The 17710-nt window shown below is 38.7% G+C and overlaps 1 long non-coding RNA gene across 1 annotated transcript in view; it reads right to left on the bottom strand.

Annotated features, from left to right (window-relative positions):
- Positions 1–9675: 9675 nt before the first annotated feature.
- Positions 9676–17710, bottom strand: part of LOC125133794 (uncharacterized) — an 83601-nt gene continuing 75566 nt past the window's right edge. The window contains exon 3 of the long non-coding RNA XR_007136510.1: positions 9676–9734. This is a non-coding gene — a long non-coding RNA (uncharacterized LOC125133794). The remainder of the gene's footprint in view (positions 9735–17710) is intronic.

Here is a 17710-nt window from a genome sequence, read left to right as displayed (position 1 = left end):
CTACTTAAGCTGCCTGCAAAACCCTAGTACACACAGAGTATTTGGCATGGATCTGCTTAGTCGAACTACTTATAGTGGAGGACTATGTCAAAAAAGTAAGGATTGATTTTGTGAGCAAACCAGCATTGTAGTTTGTGTTCATTCACTGAATAGAATATACTGTGTAAGCAGGAGGCTTCAAGTCTTTTCGTGTGTGTCATTTGTGAGATTGCCATCAAGAGATTATGGCTTTCCAGCCAATAGCTCCCTATATGCTTCTTTTCAACTCTTGTAAAAAGAAGGCCTTTTCAAATCAAATAAGTCTTCTCTAGAAAGGGTTTAGAGGGTGTTTAAGGATACTGAAGCTTCATTAAAAGCTACTAGGGCATATAGGGCATTTGGCAAGGGAGCAGCTCATTAGCCCTACTATTAAAAAAAAAGTCTATATGGGAAAAAGGTGAGGGTTGCTTTTCAGGGTAAACCACCATTGCAGTGGGAGTTCTTCCACTGAATGTATTACACTCTGCATATAGGATGCTTCAAGCCTCTTGTTTTGTATCATTTGTGAGATTGCTATAGGGTGATTATTGCCCTCACTATGACCTACTTTTCCCAACTTGTGAAAACAAGGCCTTTTCCTACCAAATCAAGTTTCTCCAGAGAGAAGAACATGTTCTGTGTGTTTAAGGCTACTTAAGCCCCCTTGCAAACACCTAGTGAACACAGAGCATTTGGGAGGGGAACAGCTCCATTGGCCTAGTAATAAGAGGGTCTATGTGGGAAAAGGCAAGTGTTGCTTTCCCAAGCAAACCACAATTGGGGCTGGTGTTCATTCACCAAGAAGAATATACTTTGCAAGTAGGAAACTTCAAGCCTCTTAGGTCATTTCTGAGATTGCCATAGGGTGATTATCACTCTGAGTGGCAAAATGTTGTTTCCTAGCTTGTGAAAAGAAGTCCATTTCATACCAAATCAGGCTTCTGAGTAAAGGAGAACACATTTTGAGTTTTTATCAAGCTACTGAAGCCCCTGCAAACTACTAGGTCCTACAGAGCTTTAGGCATGAGAGTGGCTCAATTACCTAGGAATGAGAGAGGACTAGGTGGGAAAAAGGCAAGGGTTGCTTTCCCAGGCATATCACCATTGGGGCTGTTTTTCCTTCACTGAGTAGAATAAATTTTTCAAGTAGGAAGCTACCACCCTCTTGTTTTGTGGATTTTGTGAGATGGCCATCAGGTGATTATTGCCCTAACTCACTATGTGCTTGTTGCTTTGCACTGCTTGTGAAAAGAAGTTCTTTTCACACTAAGTCAGGCTTCTCCAGAAAAGATAACATATTCTGAGTGTTTTAAGCTACAGAAGCCCCCCCAAAACTACTAGGGCCTATGGAGCATTTGGCAAAGGAGTGGTTCAGTGGTTGTAGTAATAAAAGAGGACTATATGGGAAAAGGCAAGGGTTGCTTTCAAGGGTGATATTTCATAGATTGGAATATACTTTGCTAGTAGTAAGATTCTAACCTCTTGTTTTAAGTCATTTTTTAGGTTGCTATAGGGCAATTTTCTCCCAGATATGCTTTGTGTTATTTACACCATGTGTTATTTACAACTTAAGAAATAAGGCTTCCCCAAAAAGGACAACAGGTTTTGAGTAAGCTTCAAGCTCTGACACATTGCAAAAAAAAAACCAAAAAAACAGTGCACTCAGCATTTTTTAGGTGAAGGCTCAAAGCCAAGGTACCAAAGAATCTAGGTGGGGAAAAGACAATGGCTGCTTTCCTGAGCAAATTACCACTGGGGCTGGTGTTTGTTCTCTGGGTAGAAGCTACTTTCCATGTAAGAAGGCTCAAGCCTCCTGATTTGGGTAATTTTTGAGACTGCCATCAAGGGATTATCACCCAAGCTTGCTATGTGCTGTGTTTCCTTGCTTGTGAAAAGAAGGCCTTTTCATACCAAATTAGTCTTCTCCACGAAGGAGTACAGGCTTTGAGTGTGTTTCAAACTACTGAGGCCCTCTACAAACAAGTATGTTTTATAGAGCAATTCACTCACCACACTAATAACAGAGACCTATGTGGGAAAAGGTGAGTTGCTTTCCAGGGAAAACTACCACTGCAGCTGATGATCTGTCACTGAGTGGAACATACTGAGCAAGTAGGAAGCTTCTATACTCTTGTTTTGTGTCATTTGTGAGATTGCTATAGAGAAATTATTGCCTTTGCTCACTATGAGCTGCTTTTCCCAGCTTGTGAAAAGAAGGACTTTTCACATCAAATCAGGGTTCTCCAGAAAGAACACATTCTGAGTGTGTTCCAAGTTAGGTAAGCATCCTGCAAACCACTAGTATATGCAGACCATTTGGGAGGGGAGCAACTCAGTCAGACTAGTTCCATCAGAGGACTACTTTGGAAAAATAAAGGATTGCTTTCATGAGAAAACCATCATTGTGGCTAGTGTTCATTCACTGAATAGAATATTCTTTGTAGGATTCTTCAAGCCTCTTGTTTTTGTCATTTGTAAGATGGCCAGCAGGTGATCATCACCCTAGTTCACTATGTGCTACTTTCCCTGCTTGTGAAAATAAGGAAGTTTCATACCAAACCATGCTTCATCACAAAGTAGAAGGTGTTTTCAGTGAGTTTCAAGCTAATGAAGCCCCCTGCAAACACCCAGTGCACACTGAGCAGTTGGATGGGGAGTGGCTCATTTGCCCTGCTTATTAGAGAGGCCTAGGTGGGAAAAAGGCAAGGACTGCTTTCCAAAGCAAACCACCTGTGGGGCTCGTGTTAGTTCAACTGTGTAGAATATATGTTGCAAGTAGGAAGTTTCCAGGCTCTTGTTTTGTGTCCTTTCTGAAATTGCCATCAGGTGATTGTCACATTACATCTATATGTGCCCTTTTTCCTCTGTGTAAAGAGGGAATTTGCAAATGAAATCAGGCTTCCCCACAAAGGAGAAGATATTTTTGTGAGTTTGAAGATACTGAAGACCCCTGCAAACATCTAGTGCACACAGAGTATTTAACAGTGGGTGGCACATTCACTTAGACATAACGGAAACTAGGTGGGAAAATGCAAAGTTTGCTTTCCAGAGCAAACTATCATTGGGGCTGATGTTCATTCACTGAATATAATATAACTTGCAAGTTGTAAACTTCAAGCCTCTTGTTTTGTGTCCTTTGTGAGACTGCCATCAGGCAATGATCACCCTAGATCACTATGTGCTGCTTAACCAACTTTTGAAAAGTAGGCATTTTCATACCAAATCAGGCTTCTCCACATAGAAGAACACATTTTGCGTGTTTCAAGATATTGAAGCCTTCTTCAAAGAACTAGTGCACACAGAGAATTTGGCAGTGGAGTGGCTCCTTTGGCCTATGTATAACACAGGCCAGGGTGGTTAAAAGGCAAGTGTTGCTTTCTGGATCAAACCACCATTTGTCCTGGTGTTCATTCACTGAGTAGAATATCTTTGCAAGCAGGAAGAACACAGTCTCTTGTTTTGTGGTGTTTGTGATACTGCCATCAGCAAATTATTGCCCTAGCTCATTATGTGTTGCTTTTACCTGTTTGTGAAAATAAGACATTACACAAATTAGGTTTCTCCATGAATGAGAAGATGTTTTGTGTGAGTTTTGAGCTACTATACCCTTCTCCAAACAACCAGTGCATACCGAGCAGTTGACTACATAGCAGCTCATTAGCACTAGTTATAACAAAGGGCTAGTTGGGAAAAAAGGCAAAGGTTGATTTCTGGAGCAAACTAACATTGGGTCTTGTTTTGTTCACTGAGTAGAATATACTTTGCAAGTAGGAAGCTTCCAGGCTCTTGATTTCTGAGCTTCCTGGGATTGTCATCAGGCAATTATGGTGCTAGCTAAGTTCTGCTTTTCCCACTTGTGAATAGAAGGCATTTCATACCAAATAAGGCTTCCTTACAAAGGAGAAGAAGTTTTGATTGACTTTAAAACTACTGAAGACCCCTGCAAACAATTAGCACACTGAGCAATTGGTTGGGAAGCAGCTCATTCACCCTACTGAGAAAAGATGTTTAGGAAGGAGAAAAGCATGGGCTGCTTTCCAGAGCAAACCACAATTGGGGCTTGTGTTCATTCACTGAGTAGGTTATATGCTGCAAGTAGGAAGCTTCCATCCTCTTTATTTGTGTCCTTTCAGAGATGGCCATCATGAGATTATCACCCTAGCTCTCTATGTGCTGATTTCCCTGCTTATGAAGAGAAGGCATTTTCATATAAAATCAGGCTCTTACTTAAATGACATATTTTCATGAATTTGAAGATAGTTAGCCCCCTTCAAGAATCTAGTGCAAACATAGCATTTGGCAGTGGAGTGGCACATTTGCCCTAGTCATAAAAGAAGCCTGGGTGGGAAATGCAATGGTTGATTTCTTGAAGAAACCACCATTGGGGCTGATGTTTGATCACTGAGAAGAATATACTTTGCAAGCAGGAAGCTTCGTGTCTAGTTTTTTACCTTTGTGAGATTGGTATCTAGCAGTTAGTGTTCTAGCTCACTTGTGATATTTTTCCCTGCTAGTGAAAAGAAGGCATTTTCATGCCAAATCAGGCTTCTCCACAAAGTAAAAGATGTTTTTAGTGAGTTTCAAGCTACTGAAACACCCTGCAAACAACCAGTTTACACTGAACAATTGGCTGTGTAGCAGCTCATTAATCCTTTGTATAACAGAGGCCTAGGTTAGAAAAAGGCAAGTGTTGATTCCAGAGCAAACCACCATTGGGGATGGTGTTCATCCACTGACTAGTATACAAGTTACAAGTAGGAATCTTTCAGCCTCTTGCTTTTTGTCCTTTGTGAGATTGCCCTCAGGTGATTCTTGCCCTAGCTCTCTATGTGCTGCTTTTCACTGCTTGTGAAATAAGGAATTTTCATAAGAAATCAGGCTTCTCCACAAGGGAGAACACGTTTTGAGTGGGTTTCAAGCTACTGGAGCCCCCTGCAAACAACTAGTCCACAGTTAGCTTTTGGCAGTGGAGTGACTCTTTCCACTTGGGTACAACAAAGGCCTAGGTTGGGGAAAGGAAAGTGTTGCTTTCCTGAGCAAACCACCATTGCAGCTGGTGTTCTTTCACTTAGTAGAATATACTTTGCAAGTTGGAACCTTCCAGCATTTTTGTTTTGTTTTGTTTTGTTTTGGAGTTTGTGAGATTGCCATCAGGTGATTATTGCCCTAACTTGCTATGTGCTGCTTTTCCCCACTTGTGAAAAGAAGGGATTTTCATACCAAATCAGGCTTCTCCACAAAGGGGAACACATTTGGAATGGCTTTCAAGCTATTTAAGCCCCCTACAAAGAACTAATGCAAACAGAATCTTTGGCAGTAGAGTGGCTCTTTCACAATAGGTATAACAGTGTCCTAGGTGGGGAAAAGAAAAGGGTTGCTTTCCAGAGCAAACCACCATTGGGGCTGGTGTTCATTCACTGAGTAGAAAATACTATGCAAGTAGAAAGCTTGCAGCCTCTTGTTTTGTGTATTTTGATAGATTGCCATCAGACAATGTTCACCTAGCTAGCTAGGTCATGCTTTTATCCACTTGAGAAAAGAAGGCAATTTCATACAAAACAAGGCTTTGCCACAAAGAGGAAAATGATTTGATTCAGTTTGAAGCTTAGGAAACACTCTGGAAACAACTAGTGTACACTGAGCTCTTTGCAGCGTAGCACCTCATTTGCCTTGGTATAATATAGTCCTAGGCTGGAAAAAAGCAAAGGTTGTTTTCAGGTTCAACCCACCATTGTGGCTGCTATTCCTTAAATTAGTATAATATACTTTTCAGGTAGGAATCTTCTAGCTTTTTGTTGTATCGCTTATGTGAGATTGCCATCTGGCCATTATTGCCATAAATTGCTATGAGCTGCTTTTTGCCACTTGTGAAATGAAGGCATTTTATACCACATCAGGCTTCCACACAAAGGAGAACACATTTATAATTGGTTTCAACATACTGAAGCCACACGCAAAGACCTAGTGCACACAGAGCTTTTGGCAGTGGAGTAGGTATTCACACTAGGTATATAACACCAGCCTAGGTGGGGAAAAGGCATGGGTTGAATGAGCAAGCCACCATTGGTGTTGGTGTTCGTTCACTGAGTAGAATATACTTTGCAAGTAGGAAGCTTCCAGCCTCTTGCATATGGAGTAGTGAGATGGCCATCAGGCAATTGTACTAGCTCCTGATGTGCTGCATATTCCCACTTGTGAAATGAATGCATTTTATACTATATCAGTCTTCTCTACCAAGTAGAACATGTTTGGAGTGGCTTTCAAGCTATTGAAGCCCCCTGCAAATAACTAGTGCACACAGAGCATTTGGTAGGTGGTTCATTCTCCCTAGGAATTAATACAGGCCTATATGTGAAAAAGGCAAGGGTTGATTTCCTGAGTGAACCATCATTGGGGCTGGTGTTTGTTCACAGGGTAGAGTATACTTTGCAAGTAGGAGATTTCCAGCCTCTTGTATGTGGAGTTGGTGAGAATGCCATCTGGCAAATGTTGCTGTTCCATGCTATATAGTGCTGCTTTTCCCCACTTTTGAAAAGAAAGAAGGCATTTTCCTACCAAATCAGGCTTATTGACAAAAGAGAACATGTTTTGAGTGGGTTTCAAGCAGTAGAAGCCCCGTGCAAAGAACTAGGTCATACAGAGCATTTGGCAGTGGAGTGGCTCATTTGCCCTTGGAATAACACAGGCTTGGTGGAAAAAAAAACCAGGGTGCTTTCTGGAGAAAACCACCTTTAGGGCTTGTGTTCCATCAGAGTAGAATATGCTATCCAAATAGGAATTTTCCAGCCTCTTGTTTTCAGCATCTGTGGATGTGCCTTCAGGTGATTATCATAACTTGCTGTGTGCTGCTTTTTCCTGCTTGTAAATTGAAGGCATTTTATACCAAATCAGGCTTCTACACAAAGGAGAAGACATTTTGTGTGGGTTTTAAGCTACTGAAGCCCATGCAAAGAACTAGTACACACAGGGCATTTGGTAGTGGACCAGGTCTGTTGCCCTAATTATAACAGAGGGCTAGGTGGGGAAAAGGCAAGTGTTGATTTCTGGCACATTCCACCATTGTGGCTGCTGTTTGTTCACTGAGTATAATGTATGTTTCAAGTAGGAAGCTTCCAGCATCTTGTATGAGGATTTTTGGTGCTTGCCATCATGTTTGTCATCCTGGCCTGCTGTATGCTGCTCCCCCCCCCCTTGTAAAATGAAGGCTTTTTCAAACCAAATCAGTCTTATCCACAAAGGAGAATAAATTTGGTGTGGATTTTAAGATACTGAAGCCTCCTGCAAAGAACTAGTGCCCACAGAGCATTTGGCAGTAGGGTAGATATTTTGCCCTAGGTATAAAATATTCCTAAGGTGGGAAAAGGCAAAGTTTGCTTTCTGGAGCAAATCACCATTGGGGCTGGTGTTCGTTCACTGAGGAGAATATACTTTGCAAGTAGGAAGCTTCCAGCCTTTTGTTTTGTGTCCTTTAGAGATAGTATCAGGTGAATATCGTCCTAGCTCCCTGTGCGCTCCTTTTCCCTGCTAGTAAAAAGGCCTTTTCATAACAATTCAGGCTACTTCTCAAAGAAGACATTTTCATGAGTTTCAAGTCTGAAGCCCCCTGCAAACAACCAGTGCAGACTTAGTTTTGGCTGGTGTGCAGAACATTCAACTTAGTTACAACATAGGCCTAGGTTTGGAAAAGGCAAGGGTTGCCTTCCTGAGGAAATCACAATTGGGGCTTCTGAGTAGAATATATGTTGCAAGTGTGAAGCTTCCATCCTCTTGCTTTGTGTCCTTTGTGAGATTGCCATCAGGTGAATATCACCCTAGCTCACTCTGTGCTGCTTTTTGCTGCTTGTGAAGTGAAGGCCTTTTTATACCAAATCAGGCTTCTTGAAAAAGTAAAAGAGTTTTTGAGTAAGTTTCAAGTTACTGAAGCCCCCTGCAAACAACCAGGGCACAATGAGCAATTGGCAGTGAAGCAGCTCATTCACCATACATATAACAGAGGCCTAGGTGGGTGAACGGACATGGTTTCTTTCTGGAGCAAACCAACATAGGGGCTGGTTTTCATGCACTGAGTAGAATTATGCATTATGAAGTTTCCAGCCTCTTGATTTGTGTCCTTTTTGAGATTGCCATCATGCAATTTTTACTGTAGCTCACTATGTGCTGCTTTTGCCTGCTTGTGAAAGAAAGAGGTTTTTATACTAAATTATGTTTATACACAAAGGAGAAGATATTTTGATTGAGTTTCAAGCTACTGAAACCCTTTAGAAACAACTAGTGTATACTGAGCATTTGGCAGTGAGCATTTGGCTCATTCGCACTAAGTATGACAAATGCATTGTGGGGATAATGGCAACGGTTGCTTTCAGGAGCAAACCACAATTGGGGCTGGTGTTTGTTCATGGCTAGAGTATACTTTGCAAGTAGGAAGCTTCCAGCCTCTTGTTTTGTGTTCTTTGTTAGATTGCCATAAGGCATATATCACCTTAGCTCACCATATGCTCTTTTTCCTGCTTGTGAAAAGAATGCAATTTCATAACAAACCAGGCTTTGCCACAAAGAAGAGTTTTTGAGTGAATTTGAAGCTAAGGAAATCCCCTGCAAACAACTAGTGCGCAGTGAGCATTTGGCTGATGAGAGCCTCATTTGCCTTTGGTATAACACAGACCTTGATTGGAAAAAAGCAAGGGTTGTGTTCTGGATCTAACCACAATTGGGGCTGGTGTTCATTCACTGAGTAGAATATACTTGGAAAGGAGGAAACTTCTAGCCTCTTGTTTTGTGGAGTTTGTGAGATTGCCATCAGGTGATAATCACCCTGGCTCACTATGTGCTGCTTATTCCTGATTGAGAATAGAAGGCATTTCATAAAAAATCAGGATTATCCACAAAGGAGAATATGTTTTGAGTGGGTTTCAAGCTAATGAAGCCCCTGCAAAAAAATAGTGCACATAGAGCATTTGACATTTGAATGGATTTTTTGCCCTAGGTATAACACAGTGCTAGGTGGGAAAAGGCAAGGTTTGCTTTCCTGAGCAAAACACAATTGAGGCTGGTGTTCATTCACTGATTAGAATACACTGTGCAAGTTGGAAACTTCCAGCCTCATATTTTAATAAAGATTTTTATTTTTTCCATTATAGCTGATTTACAGTGTTCTGTCAGTTTTCTGCTGCTCAGGAATGTGACCCATTCACACATATATGTATGCATTATATTTCTCACATTATCATGCTCCATTAGGATTGACCAGGCATAGTTCCCAGTGCTATACAGCAGGATCCCATTGTTATCCATTTCAAAGTCTATAGTTTGAAGGTATTAACCCAAAATTCCTTGTCCCTACTAATCCCTCCCTACCCTCTTGGCAACAACAAATCTGTTCTCCATGTCCATGATTTCATTTTTTGTAGAAAGGTTAATTTGTGCCATATATTAGATTCCAGATATTAGATTCCAGATATAAGTGAAATCATATGGTATATGTCCTTCTCTTTCTGACTTACTTCACTTGGTATGAGTGTCTCTAGTTCCATCCATGTCACTGCAAATGGCATTATTTTGTTCTTTTTTATGGCTGAGTGGTATTCCATTTTGTATATATACCACATCTTCTTAATCCAATTATACGTAGATGGACATTTAAGTTGTTTCCATATCTTGACAATTGTGGACACTGCTTCAGTGAACATGCAGATGTATGTTTCAATCTAATGAAGCCCCTGCAAAAGAAAAGGAAAGTTTTGTCCGGATATATGCCCAAGAGTGGGATTGTGCATCAGGTGGTAGTTCTATGTATAGTATTCTAATGTACCTCCATACTGTTTTCCATAATGGTTGTACCAATTTACATTCCCATCAACAGTTCAGGAGGGTTCCCTTTTCTGCATACCCTCTCCAGCATTTGTTATTTTTGAACTTATTAATGATGGCCATTCTGAGAGTTTAGCATTTGTACCTCATAGTAGTTTTGATTTGCATTTCTCTAATTATCAGTGATGTTGAGCATGTTTTCATGAGCTTGTTGACCATCTGTATATCTTCTTTGGAGAAATGTCTGTTCATGTCTTTTGCCCATTTTTCAATTGGGTTGTTGGCTTTTTTTGCTGTTGAGTTGTATAAATTGTTTGTATATTTTAGAGATTAGGCCCTTGTCAGTTGCATCACTTGAAACTATTTCCTCCCATTCTGTAAGTTGTCTTTTTGTTTTCTTTTTGGTTACATTTGCTGTGCAAAAGCTTGTCAGTTTGATTACATCCCATTGGTTTATTTTTGCTTTGATTTCTGATGCTTTGGGAGACTGACCTTAGAAAACATTTGTAAGGTTGATGTCAGAGGATGATTTGCCTATGTTCTCTTCCAGGAGTTTGATGGTGTCTTGTCTTATATTTAAGTCTTTCATCCATTTTGAGTTTATTTTGTTTCATGGTGTGAGGGTGTGTTCTAGTTTCATTGCTTTGCATGCAGCTGTCCATGTTTCCCAGCAAAAATTGCTGAAAAGACTGTTTTTTTCCCATTTTAAGTTCTTGCCTCCTTTGTCAAAGAGTAATTGAACATAGGTGTCAGGGTTTATTTATGGGTTCTCTATTCTGTTCCATTGGTCTGTCTATCTGTTTTGGTATCAGTACCACACTGTCTTGATTACTGTGGCTTTGCAATATTGCCTGAAGTCTGGGAGAGTTATGCCTCCTGCTTGGTTTTTGTTCTTCAGAATTGCTTTAGCATCTCTGGGTCTTTTGTGATTCCATATAAATTTCGGATTGTTTTTTCTAGTTGTGTGAAAAATGTCATGGGTAATTTAATAGGAATTGCATTGAATCTATAGATTGCTGTGGGTACTATGGCCATTTTTATAGTATTAGTTTTTCCAAACCTGGAGCATGGAATAACTTTCCATTTCTTTACATCTTCTTTAATTTCCTTAATTAATGTTTTATAGTCTCAGCCTATAAGTTCTTTACCTCCTTCATCAGGTGTATTCCCAGATATTTGATTTTTTGAGGTACAATTTTAAAGGGTATTGTATTTTTGTATTCCTTTTCTAATATTTCATTTTTAGTATACAGAAATGCGACTGATTTCTGAATGTTAATCTTATATCCTGCTACTTTGCTGAATTTGTAGATCAGTTCAAGTAGTTTTTTGGGTTGAGTCCTAGGGTTTTCTATATATAGTATCATGTAATCTGCATACAGTGACAGTTTTACCTTTTCTCTTCCTATTTAGATGTGTTTTATTTCTTTCGTTTGTCTGATTGCTGTGGCTAAGACTTCCAATCCTATGTTGAATAACATTGGTGAGAGTGAGTATCCTTGTCTTGTTCCAGATTTGAGTGAGAAGGCTTTCATTTTTTCTCCATTGAGTATTATATTCTCTGTGGGTTTGTCATAAATGGCTTTGATTATGTTAAGGAATGTTCTCTCAATACCCACTTTGGTAAGAGTTTTGATCATGAATGGATGTTGTACTTTGTCAAATGCTTTTTCTGCATCTATTGAGATGATCATATGTTTTTTTAATTTTCTTTTGTTGATGTGGTTTGTGACATGGATTGATTTGCCTATGTTGAAGCATCCTTGTGCACCTGGGATGAATCCCATCTGGTCATGTTGTATGATCTTTTTGATATGTTGTTGGATTCGGTTTGCTAAAATTTTGTTGAGAATTTTTGTGTCTAAATTCATCAAAGATATTGGTCTATAGATTTCTTTTTTTGTGGCATCTTTGGTTTTTTAATTAGGGTGATGGTGGCATCATAGAATGTCTTTGGGAGTGTTCCTTCTTCAACCTTTTGAAAAAATTTACCACTATGGAGAACAGTATGGAGGTATCTTAGAAAACTATACATAGAACTACCATATGATCCAGCAGTTCCACTCTTTGGCATATATCTGGACGAAACTCTACTTAAAAAGACACATGGACCCGCATGTTCATTACAGCACTGTTCACAATAGCCAAGACATGGAATCAACCCAAATGTCCACTGATAGATGATTGGATTAGGAAGATGTGATATATATACACAATGGAATACTACCTGGCCATAAAAAAGAACAAAATAATGCCATTTTCAGCAACCCTCATCCTGAGTGAAGTCAGTCAGAAAGAGAAAGACAAATACCATACGATATCACTTATATCTGGAATATAATATATGGTACAAGAGAATCTTTCCACAGAAAGAAAATTATGGACTTGGAGAATAGACTTGTGATTGTCAGGGGGGATGGAGTGGGAGAGACTGGGAGCTTGGGGTAAATAGATGCAGAATGTAGCCTCAGGATGGATTAGCAATTGGATCCTGCTGTGTAGCACTGGGAACTCTGTCTAGTCACTTATAGTGGAACACTTAATATGAGAAAAAAGAATGTGTACATGTGTGTATAACTGGGTCACCATGCTGTATGGTAGAAAAAAAATCTACAAACAATAAATGCTGGAGAGGGTGTGGATAAAAGGGAACCCTATAACACTGTTAGTGGGAATGTAAATTGGTGCAACCACTGTGGGAAACAGTGTGGAGATTTCTCAGAAAACTAAAAATAGAATTACCATCTGATCCAGCAATCCCATTCCTGGGCATCTATCCAGAGAAAACCATGACTTTAAAAGACATAAGTACTCCAATAGCCAAGACATGGAAACAACTTAAATGTCCTTCAACAGAGGAATGGATAAGAAAGATGTGGTGCATATACACAATGGAATATTACTCAGCCATTAAAAGAAAAGAAACAAAGGCATTTTTAGCAACATGGTTGCACCTAGAAATTATTAAGTGAAGCTAGTCAGACAGTGAGACACCAACATCATATGCTATCACTGACATGTGGAATCTTTAAAAAGGACATAATGAACTTTGCAGAACAGATAATGACTCACGGGTTTTGAAAAATTTATGGTTTCCAAATAAGACAGTTTTGACGGTGGGGGGATGTGCTGTATTTGGCGATGGAAATGCTAAAAAATTTGGTTGTGATGATCATTGCATACCTATAAATGTAATTTTAAAAAAGAAAAAAATTAGGCGAGTTCAAACAAAACCAGAAATTTTAGGAGCCTCCTGGATTTGTTAATAACAACTTTTAGGAGACAGAAAATGCCTTGGGCCTTGGAGGCTGAGTCCAGAGCCATGTTGTTATCCAAATACACTTGTTGTTGGAGTGGCCAGAATAGCCCAGACTCAGCAGCACTGTAGGCATTGCCAAGGCAGGCCTATCTGCAGCTTAGGGATAATCCTTCACATGAGAATTAAAAGAGGGTGAGAATGAACATGTAACCACATAGGACACTACAGGGTCTTCCTGGGGAAGGCCTTTCCCCATATCCTCTGCTTTAGCTCCTCTCTGAAGTACCTGCATAATAAACAATATTTGATGCACATTTTCTGAGTTGTTTTACAGATGTTAAAACCATCACCAAAAAGAATAAATTAATGAGCACATAGCCCAATCATGAGCACATAGCCCCCACACCTACTAGAGCCTAAGGATTGATAATGTTAACCCCTGTGAGACTAACCTGTTACCTCGCCATCAGCCAGAGGATTTTGCATGAGCTGATCACTTACCCTACAACCCCCTTCTTTATCTGGCTTTTAAAATGCTTTTCAATTTTGGTTCAAGGTGTTAAGGATTTTTTGGGGTGGAAAAAGCTACCTCTTTCCTTGCATGGCCCTGCAATAAATTTTTCTCTGCTCCAAATCCCAACATTTGCTTTGGTTGAGCTTGTTGTATATCAGACACACGAACTTGTTTTAACAAAGACGCTCCTCATCCCAATTCCCTGCTACTAATCTCTTACCAAACTTGGTTATATGAGGCTGAGGCTGAGGCTAATCTGTCAAATAACCACTGAGCTCAGAAACTGGGATTGACCAATCCTCTCTTCCCCAAAAAATCACAACCTGGGAAAATCTCCCTATATCTTGATTTTTGTTTTACACCTATCTTCCCCTTTGTTGTGGAACCAATGAGACTCCTCAACACCTGCTCTCCTTATCTTGGCACAGAAGCATGTAGACTCCTCATCCAGATAATATCCCCAATTCTGCTTGGTAGACTAACTGAAGTTTCAGAGACACATTTCTTAACTTTCTTCCATTTCCTCTAAAGGTTTATGATGTGTTCTCTCTGTGTCCTTCTTATAATTTAAACATCCTTCATTACTTTCCCACCATTCAGATGCTCCCCATCAGCCAACCTGGACTCCTCATCATCATACTCACAATTGAATTTTTATCCTTACACATTTTTGAGCAAGAAAAATCTGCACCTGTATCTGTGTCTATTTAAAAAAATCTTTGGATCCCTAAGATTTCCTCAAAGCATTCCCAGATCCCAGTAGTGTGAAGCAATCATTCTGACCTCTAAGTCCCTATGGCTTGTAATGTCCTGAGCACTCAGTTTTACTCTCTATAGAATTGGCATGACCATAAAGCTATTCACTTCTAGTTATGCTGCATGCAAGGTCTGGATAATCAGGTACAGCACAGGGCTGAGCATGGAATAGAGACTCACCAGATCCATGGGACTTCTGATGAGGGGAGAGATGATGGACCTGGGTCAATCTGATACTTAGTTAATTGGATATTACACTTTGTGTCACATTACATGAACTCTATGTGAAACACAAGATCCTGGATGAAGATATTGGAAATTTCCTTTCCCCATCATTATCCACTAAACCCATATCTATTTCATCTTGAAAGCAAGCAAAAAATGGATGATAATTAATCTATAGTAGATACTTACTGATTTGGTGTTTATTTTTCCTGCAGAGGCAGGAAAGATGACTCATTCAGAGCAACCACCTTGTAATTTTCTTTGTAAGAGATCAACCAGGCTTCTTTTCTGGGGTAATAATGCATTTGAAATACATTGGTTTTTTAATTTTTTGAGTTCCACTCTTCCATCATGATGTATTTTTATGGAGTCTTCACAACCCACAGTGTACTGTATCTTTGAGGTTTTAATCTTTATGGAATATTTTAGAATTGATCAACTTGCAATTTCCTACATTTGGAGAAGGTGAGAAGCTCTTTCCTTCTCAAAGGCAATTACCTCTTATGCACAGATTCTTTCTACATTTTGCAGCAGGCTACAATAAATTTCTACAGTTTTATTTTTCTACTCACAATATACAGACCACTGTATTTTATTCATAAATAGCTATGATTTTTATTTCAGTTTGAATCATGTACTGGGATAAAATAATTATGAAGAGTGTTGAAAGTAAAATTGTTTGAATAATATATGTCAAGGCAAATCCATTCTTCTCTTTCTTCCCTTTCTACTTAGTTGCTAGGGAAGTTGAGGCGTCCTCTTTGTATTTTTCTCTGGCTCTGTGTATTATTTCTTTGCTTCCTCTCGTGATTTAATCCCCCTTCATAACCTGTTTCAATATTGAGGTCAGGCTTAACTTTTGAGTTTGCCATTAAGGTTAGTGTAAATTATCTTTAATTTCTCTGTCTGAAGACAACTTGTTATTTGTAAAAAAAAAAAAAAAAAAAGTAGTAACATCAAATTTGTTGTAGTCTTCCTTAAATAAACACATGCCAGTCTTGCATGGTAAAGAAAGTAGACTGGTCTGAGAACAGGAGGAAAATATTTCAACAAATTGCACAGGTATATTATTCTTGCCAGATACCCCAAATATGATCCAAAATCAGCCCTGGCAAGAGTCAGGATTGCCAGAGGACAAAGAGATTACTGAAGGTGATCTTCCTAGAAATTTTTCCAATGGATCAGGATAGTTCAAAATCAATCTGTATTTAAGAGAGAGAGGGAGAAAAATGAGCTCCAATCCAAGGGATCCTCATGTTGCTAAATAATTTGAATCAATGTCAAGGGAAATGTTTCCACTGAATTTGTCAAAACAGCTTTGCAGCATTTCAGAAAAGAGGAAAAATATTTTGATTTGGTTTTTTAAACTGGAAAAATATTAAGTTTGAAATATTTATGCGTTCAAGTAGAATAAATTTCAGTTCATCTGAAAAGTCCCAAGAATTTGAGATTTCATATGTCTGAAAGTAATTTAATTCCATCTTTGCATTTATAGGTAGTTTAACAACATATATAATTCTAGGTTTGATCATTTCCTTCATAATTGTAAAAACATTTCTCCATTGTCTCTTAGTTTCCATTCAAAGACATTCTAATCAATGGTTTTTGTATGCAATCTAGTTCCATCCTCCTAGCATCTTCCAGAATTTTCTCTTTCCTGCATTGTTCTGAAATTTAATAACCTTTGTGATACTATTAATCACAAGGCTGGAAAATGTTTTCTATTGTGGGCTATATGGTAAACACTTTAAATTTCACAAGCTAAGAGGCAAAAATCAAGACTATCTCACATACCTGGAATCTAATATATGGCACAAGTGAACCTTTCCACAGAAAAGAAAATTATGGGCTTGGAGAATAGACTTGTGGTTGCCAAGGTGGGGGAAAGAAGTGGGATGGATTAGGAATCCGGGGTTAATAGATGCAGACTGTTGCCTTTGGAGTGGATAGGCAATGATATCCTGCTGTATAGCACTGGGAAATATGTCTAGTCACTTATGATGGAGCATGATAATGTGATCAAAAACTGTATACTTGTATGTGTAACTGGGTCACCATTCTGTATAGTAGAAAATTGACAGAACACTGTACACCAGCTATTATAAAAAAATAAAAAAATAACATCACATAGGTACTTACATAGTTATTTAAAAATATAAATATTCTTCCTAGCTCTGAGGCATTCAAAAACAACTGGGGGAAAGATTTGGCACTAATTTGCTGACCACCAGACTAGTTCATCCATTTGGTCAGGCATTTGATGGGCCTTAAAAACTGGCAAATCATGTTCTTTGCTTCTTTCTCTTATGACTTCCTCTACTACAGTTTCTCAGTTCTCTCTCTCAAAGTCTTATTAAGAGTGGATATTGAGCCTATTAGATTAATTTTCTTCAATGTGTCTCATTTTCCCTCCTGTCTTATAACATTTTTGCCTTCTTTGCTTTTTATCAAAAAGCTCAATAAATATGCAAAATACATGAGCACATGACAGGATATCCACCCTAATGTCTTGGAATTTGAGTGTCTTCTCTTACTTTACACTGCTTCCTCAGGAGTTAACAAACTTCTGTCTAGTTATCATATTTTCATGTTTTATTTCCTGTCAATTTATTGTTGGGGATAACTGCCTTTAGGGCAAATGTATGATACATCATTTAAATCATAAATCTATAGATTATGAATATTTAAGTAGGGGTAAATAAATTATATATTGAAGTACTAATTAGTGAAATGTATTATTAAAATAATAGGGAGAAATTTAGCAAAGTAGCAGGATATAATATTAAAATTCAGAAATCTGTCACAATTCTGTATACTAACAATGAAATACTAGAAAAGGAATACAAAAATACAATACCCTATAAAATCTCAAGCAAAAAATCCCAAATACCTTTTACCTGACCAAGGAGGTAAAAGACTTACATGCTTAGAATGATAGAACATTAATCAAGGAAATTAAATATTACACAAAGAAATGGAAAGATATTCCATGCTCCTGGGTTGGAAAAATTAATATTGTAAAAAAATGGCCATACTACCCAAAGAAATCTACAGATTCAATGCAATCTCTATTAAATTACCCATGACATTTTTCACACAACTAGAACAAACAATCCAAAAATTTATATGGA

Source organism: Phacochoerus africanus, chromosome 8 (genome assembly GCF_016906955.1).
Source record: "Phacochoerus africanus isolate WHEZ1 chromosome 8, ROS_Pafr_v1, whole genome shotgun sequence".
In the NCBI taxonomy this organism is placed as follows: Eukaryota; Metazoa; Chordata; class Mammalia; order Artiodactyla; family Suidae; genus Phacochoerus; species Phacochoerus africanus.
The sequence above is the reverse complement of the archived record's forward strand: the minus strand, read 5'-3'. Positions and strand labels throughout refer to the sequence as shown.